This window comes from Falco biarmicus, chromosome Z (assembly GCF_023638135.1).
Source record: "Falco biarmicus isolate bFalBia1 chromosome Z, bFalBia1.pri, whole genome shotgun sequence".
NCBI lineage: Eukaryota > Metazoa > Chordata > Aves > Falconiformes > Falconidae > Falco > Falco biarmicus.
In genome coordinates, this window is record NC_079311.1 from 56485065 (window position 1) to 56491831 (window position 6767).

Consider the following 6767-nt stretch of genomic DNA (forward strand, 5'->3'; position numbering starts at 1 on the left):
CTCAAAACACTCATGGGAGTAGTGTTATTCACATGACTTCAGGTAAGACATACCTCTTCTTGAATCGTAATCCCTTATTACTTTTTGCTTTTACTTACATTGACATCACCAAATCTCGTTTGTGAACAGTCCCAAATGGGACTAGTGGCAATTGAATTAGCTGCAGTGAGTCACACAGTTCTCCCTGGAGAGAATCTCAAGAGATCTCTCTCCAACCCCTGCTGGACAGCCAGAGTTGATACAAGAAAAAAAAAAGATATCTATCGTCAAAGTAACAGCCAGATGCAAATACAAGAAAAGTCACAAAACCAAGAGCTGAAACTGAAGAGACTTAGGATCTCTGCTTAACTATTTCAAGATTAAATGGTTTAGGACAGTGAATATCTACATTACAAAAATTTGAGTGAATATTCCCAAAGTCTAAATGTTTCTGCACTATCATTTTATATGCACCTGGAAGGTTCTGTAAATGTAGCTAATTCATTGTACAATAGGGTCTCCATCAGCTCACTGTTTCAGGACCCACAGCATCCAAGCATATTACATGTTTTGGTATAAACCTGCTACAAACCCAAAGGTAATAAAGGCATGAATTTCTTTCACATGAAGAAAGTATGCAATATTAGTAGATCCAAAAGTAAAACACAGCAGGTAACAAACCACAGGCATTACTTTGGAATTCAAGACCACCTAGACACCCAAAAAGATCCAGAGATTATAGACTGCTTTGCCACAGGGCACACAATGATTCTAAGAACAGATGGAACAGTAAGTATTCATAGTTCCTCCAGTTGTTTCCCTTCACCATCCACTCTAACTTCTGCCTTTTGATGACTGAGTCAACCTAAATTCAACTTCAGCTAGGATGTTTTGACCAGATCCCTGCCTTGGATAGGTAGAGGAAAGAAAGGAAACTGCACCACTTAGATGTGATGAAAAGGAAATGCGGACCCACACAACAGCCACATACACACTGCAAAGCAGACAGTAACTTTGCCTTCACAGAAAAATAGTTACAGTCTGCTTTGCCCCACACATCTCCAGCTGAAGTCATGACTCACGTGTGGCTTTGAAAAGATATACTGTGAAACTGTGATACCCTACAGGCTAAAGGAGTTACGCTACATGAAATGATACTGTCAGTGATTTGTACTATTCGCTTAATCTGCTAACCATAATCAAATGAAGATGTTCAAAAGTTTAAGAACTGATTAATAATAACAGCAGCTCATCATAATTAAACCAAATAACTTACAATACTTAGAAGCAAATCAGTGTCTTGTACAACCCCAGAGGACACACTGCATTAACATTTATCAGGATATAACTACTGTCATTTCATCAAACAATGATTCAATCAATAAATGGGTTTACCTGTAACAAAAAATCAGTAAGAGTCAAACCTTCAACTAACATAAATCAGAGTTATTCCGTTCACGTAAGAGAAGTGAAACACACTAACAGCTGAGGGGTTCTGCCTTTGCATATTCATGCATGTAACTTCACAACCTTCTGGAAGGGAATCTGCAGTTTAAACTAAAAAACACAGAATCAGCAATGCTGCACCTTAATTGCTTATCCAGACACTCAGGCCAGAGACAATAAATTCTGGACACTGCTTTAGCTGCTTGTCTAGCTTCTACCAAAGACTGTCTGCATGCCAGCAGAATGGGTGGTATGCTTACACCAGAAACTTCATTGTGGAGTCATGTAGCATAACGCTCCTTTACACATGTAAAGACAGCTCACTTTAGGGTGATAATCCTAATACTCCCCACCTTCAAACCCTTACAAACATTCTTCTAGAAATCCTTATTCCTTCTCTGTAGGTATTATGGGTTTTCATAAAGGAACTTCTCAACGACTCTAACTTACAGTCTACCCTCTCACAAAAAACTAAAATCAGCACCAAGAAATGACTGGCTAACAGCTGAGGGTTGAAGATACTACAGACAGTCAAAAGGCATCACCACAAGTAAGAGTTCACACAAGTTAGGGTAAGCTATGCTGCCAGACTTTTCAATGAACAGGCTACAGCATAGATATATGATCCTTTCTAAGGGTTTTGCTGCAGGAGGCAATGGACTTCAGGAGAAGAGGCCAGATAGCTGCAGCCAGAGGTTTAATTGCCTTTAATCACATAGCTACAGCCACAGCAGGCAATGCCCAAGATCAAGTCCATGTTTGCTACCCACATAGATTCCACCACATGCTTTGGGCACAGAAAGATGACTCATGACAGCACTGATAGGTTACGGATTAAGTTTCCATACCATGACCTTTACTACAGGTATTAATCAGTTATTGAGCATCATCTTCACATTAGATTCTGGGGGAAAAAAAATAAAATAAAGCAAGCCATAATTACAAGTATGCAGAAGGAATTTGCCATATTACTGACAGGCTTTCTCTTTCCTTAAACAAGGAAAAAGAGTAGGAAAAAGGGGTAAGGTTGTTTTAAATACAAGTCACTTATGGTAAAATATCAGTGAAGATACAAAAGAGATATTGTTTCTGTGCCAACAAACATTGTTTACATTTTCCCTAAAGGTCCCAGCTCTAAATGATCCACCTTGGTGATCAAACCCTGGACTGATACACAGTAGATATTCTCTACCAAGTGAAGACAAACAAAAATGTTTACACCTAAGTGATGACTTTTACATGTGTCAGAAACAAATAAAATAATTTTCAGTGTTAGTTGTCTTATTCTGCTATATTTGCAAACTACCAAAGTTGCATTTGAGTAAGCCTTGTTTTCCTTTTTCCTTATTTTAACTTGCAAGTAAGATGTAAGCTTTTCCCTGCTGCCATTTTCATGACAAGTGATCTTCATGTCATAACATTATGTTTACTACTCCACTAGAGGATCAAACAAATAAAAAAATCAAACTGATAAAGTTCAAAAGAGGTGAAGGTACAGGAAACACTCTTTATACATAGAGAAATTCAATTGCAGCATAAACCACAAAAAATATAATAGGCATTTTAATAAGTAATTTACAAAAATGTTCTGTCATATGAAGAATGAAAAGTCTTCTGAAAAGGATTACTAGTTCACAGCAATATTACTAACCAGGACCATGAAACTGAAGGTAAAAATGCAGACATTTTTTAAAGTTGCTACAGTGCACATTCTGACCTCAACTTAGAAAGTCCAACAAAAATTTAGAAAATATATCTGCAGATATTAATTTCATATAGGCCTCTGTCAAAAACATACTTAATATAAGAATGCTAGCTGGAGCACTTTTTCTCTTCTTAATTCCCAAGCCTCAGGTGTTGGTGAAAGCATTTTTCAAACTTGACAAGAAACTCTCACAGACCACTTCAGAACTGAACAAAGGAAAAGATCTAAGGCTGCTTTGAACACACTCTTCTGGCACACGTTCTACGAAACACCACAGAAATACCAGTCTTAAAGGTGAGACACAACTCACGAGAGAAATACTGTATTTAATGAAGCTTTACCCTCACCTCTGTCAAGTCTACATATGATACACCTAACTTGGGAATTTATTTTTAAGTGCTTATTATCCACACAATCTTTTTGCTTTGTATTACTGATATATATGGCCATAAAAATCTGCCTCCAATCCCATCCTTCTAGTACACCACTTTTTCCTTAGCATAACAAAAGGACAAAAGAAACAAAGTCAAAGACAGTCACAAGGCAATTAGGTTCCCGAAGAGAAAGTGTGCCTTTATTTGCACAACAATACTAACTCACACAAGAAGAGAGTGCCCCACCCCGAACATGTAACTGGTATACTACTGAAGCAATTAAATTCCTGTACAATGTTTATTGTCTGGGTCTTGTTACTTGTTACAAACCAAGTAACACTGAAGAAATCGAAACAATAGAGAAAGAAAAAAAAATCAAGCGGAACAGTGCCATGTCATAGATCCCATATAATCTTTTTTTTTACCAAAAAAAAAAAAGGTAACTTAAGTAAATAAATAAATAGAATTTATAGCTTCAGTTCTTCAGTTTGTTATTTATTTACCTATCTAAAATATTAATCTGAAGACATCTTAAAAAGTACAGAGTTAATCTAAAGTTTGGGAAGTCTGAATATCAAACATAAGCAGCAGATACCAAGGAAAACCAGCTTCGGTGCCACCTATGCAGTCACGCTGACATTTAACCACTCCCTTTACTCGACCATAACGCACACTCGGGGGGGAGCCCCCCCTCAGTTAACTGTAACTTCAGCTGGAGTTCAGAAGAACTGTAACTTTTCCAGCCGTGCGCAGATTGTTGCTCCTCCATCACAAACTTACAGGTGGGGGAAGGACAAGACACAAAACTCCACGTCTCCCCGCACCACGGAGGTATCGCAGCGCCGTCGCGGGGTGGGGAGGGGAGGCCGCCCGGCCGGGCCGGCGGGGCAGGGGCGCAGGGCCGGCGGGGCAGGGGCGCAGGGCCGGCCGCGGGCCGCCCCCCGGCAGCACCCTGCCTCGGCAGCGCCGCGCACCCTTCCGGCCGGCCGGGCGGCGCGTAGGCCTCGGCGCCGCGCTGCCGGTCCCGCCGGGGCGGGCGCGCTCGGCCAGCTGGGCCCTCTTCTCTCCCCCGGCCTTTCGGGAAAGTTTTCGCCCCGGCCGACAGGCTCCAAGACGCCCCTGCCTGGAGAGCCAGCCCCGCTGTCTGTCTCCCCCCCCCGCCCCCGAAGCAATGGCTGCGCCGCTCCCGGCGGCGGGCCGCGCAGGGTCCCGTACCTCGACGGCGGCGGGGGGGGAGCCTCGGCGGCGGCAGCCGGGCGAGCAGCCGGGGCATGCCTCAGGGCTGGGCTGGGCCCGTCTCCCCGCCGCTCCTTCCCTCCGCCACCATGTCACGGCGACCAAACATGTCTGTGCGCCTGTGTGTGGCGGCGGTGACTTCCTGATCCGCCGCCGCCACTGCTCGCACAAGCAGAGCGAACGGGAAAGGCCGCCCCCCCCGCCGCCACCGGCGCTTGCCTCCCTCTCTTCCACGGAGGCCCAGGGAACGGGCTCCGCTGCTCTCCTGCCCCGCCCGGAGCTGGCTGCAGCACCGGCCCGCCGCCTGCCCCCGCCTCCGGCAGGGGAGAGAACTTTTCCAGGTGCTGACCACCGCCGCCCCCCTCTCCCGACGGGGCAGGCGAGCCGCGTCTACCTGAGCATCCGCGTGTGTATGCATCCTCGCTCCCGCCCACCCCAACAGAAAAAAAAAAATAATCCGCGCACACCGGAAATAAAATGCTTTTTGCTTGGAAGGCGATTACAAAATTGCAAGCGCATGTTTTGTGCTACTCTGTTTCGACGCCTGCTGCAAGGCGGCGGGGGAGGCGGCGGGGGAAGACATGATTTCTGCAGGGAAAACGGGACGGGGGGACGAGAAGCTATTTTGGGAAGTAAATCGCGACACCTTTACAGCAGGAGTGACTGACTGCACAGTTGAAAACAGAGTCTGAATAGCAACAGGAGCCGCAGCCTGTCGGGCGAAGCCTCAGCCCCCACCTCCTCACCCCTCCCGGGTGTGTGTAGCGCTTGTGACAGGCAGGCAAGGAGATTATCCGGATCATGGCCTCCCCAGCTCTGCCGGGTAACGCTGCTACCCCCACAGGCAAAACCGCTCCCCCACGCACCATCTTTCTCCCTCTTCTTGTCTCCCCACTTCCCCTTCCTCGCCCCATTCTGCGCCAGCGCGCACCACGGCGGAGAAACGACCCCACCGCAACACGCTCTCCCGCCGCCGGACACCGTGAACTTCACCCCGCGACCCGCGGCAGCCGCCGACCGGCAGCCTGCCAGGCGGCCCATGCCAGCTGGGGCGGCGGGAGAGGCCGCCCCCGGCCCGCCGAGCTGCCCCGGTAGGGGTGCGTGTAGGCTGTCGCTCCCCCGGATCCATTTCTCTGCCGGTCGCGTCACCCGCAGCCCGTGACACGACTGCTCGGCGGCACGGCCACGGGGTGCCACGGGCTGGTGGCTGCCGCCGCGCCGGCCCGCCGGCCGCGCCGCTGACGAACGGCCGCACGGCGCGGGCAGGGCTCCCCGCCGTCCCTCCCGCCGTTGCCGGTGACTCACAAGTCAGCCAGCAGCGACGCCTCGGGGGTTCTTTCCCTCCCACCCCGGAGATTTGCATCGTGATTATTCCAGAAATACCGGCTCAAAACTTTCTTCTCGCCACCCACTGGGGGATATAAATATTTGGGAGGGCCGGGCGCGTAGAAGGTGGGGAGAGGAAGCAGGTGGGACGACGGCGCCCGCGGCCGGCGGGGCCGTGCCTGGGGAAGGGGAGGTGGGCACGGTGCGTGTCGGCACGATCACCAACAATAAAGGACGGCGCAGGCACCGGCCGTGCCAGGGAGCGGGGCGGGGGGGGCGGATCGAGCCGTAAGTTATATTTACCTTCCGCCCGGGAGGAGCGCCGTGCTGGATGTCGCTCCTCTTCCCCCTCGGTGAGTCACCCGAGTCCGGAACCGGAGCGAGGGACTAGATTATGAACATGACTTCATTGATGACAGCCATTCCCTCCTCTCCCTAAACTCCTGCCCCGCCTCCGGCCCCCTCCCACCGCCTCCCCTCAACGACGCCGCTGCTCAGGAAGCGGCATTCCCATTGGTCCGTTGGCGACGGAATGCCCGCCCCCCCACCCCCCCGTGCGGAAGGGGCGGCCCTATTGGCGCCGGCTAACTGTCGCTCAGCCGAGGGGCTGGGGAGGGCAGGAGGTGTGCGGGAGTGTGGTGTGAGTGTGCGAGCGGGCGCGTACGCCGCGGGCTCTGCCGTGCGCCCCCGCGCAGCCTGGG

At 49.4% G+C, this 6767-nt stretch overlaps 1 protein-coding gene across 5 annotated transcripts in view; it reads right to left on the reverse strand.

Annotated features, from left to right (window-relative positions):
- SMARCA2 (SWI/SNF related, matrix associated, actin dependent regulator of chromatin, subfamily a, member 2) overlaps positions 1-6525 on the reverse strand; it is a 120085-nt gene extending 113560 nt beyond the window's left edge. The window contains exon 1 of one of the 5 annotated variants that reach the window (XM_056323761.1): positions 6370-6525. The gene's annotated coding sequence lies outside the window, so the exon portion shown is untranslated. Of the gene's footprint in view, positions 1-4719; positions 4858-5134; positions 5152-6045; positions 6171-6369 lie in introns of those variants that run through there. The other 4 variants (XM_056323766.1, XM_056323763.1, XM_056323764.1 and 1 more) reach the window with 4 other exon arrangements.
- Between the last annotated feature and the right edge of the window lie 242 nt (positions 6526-6767).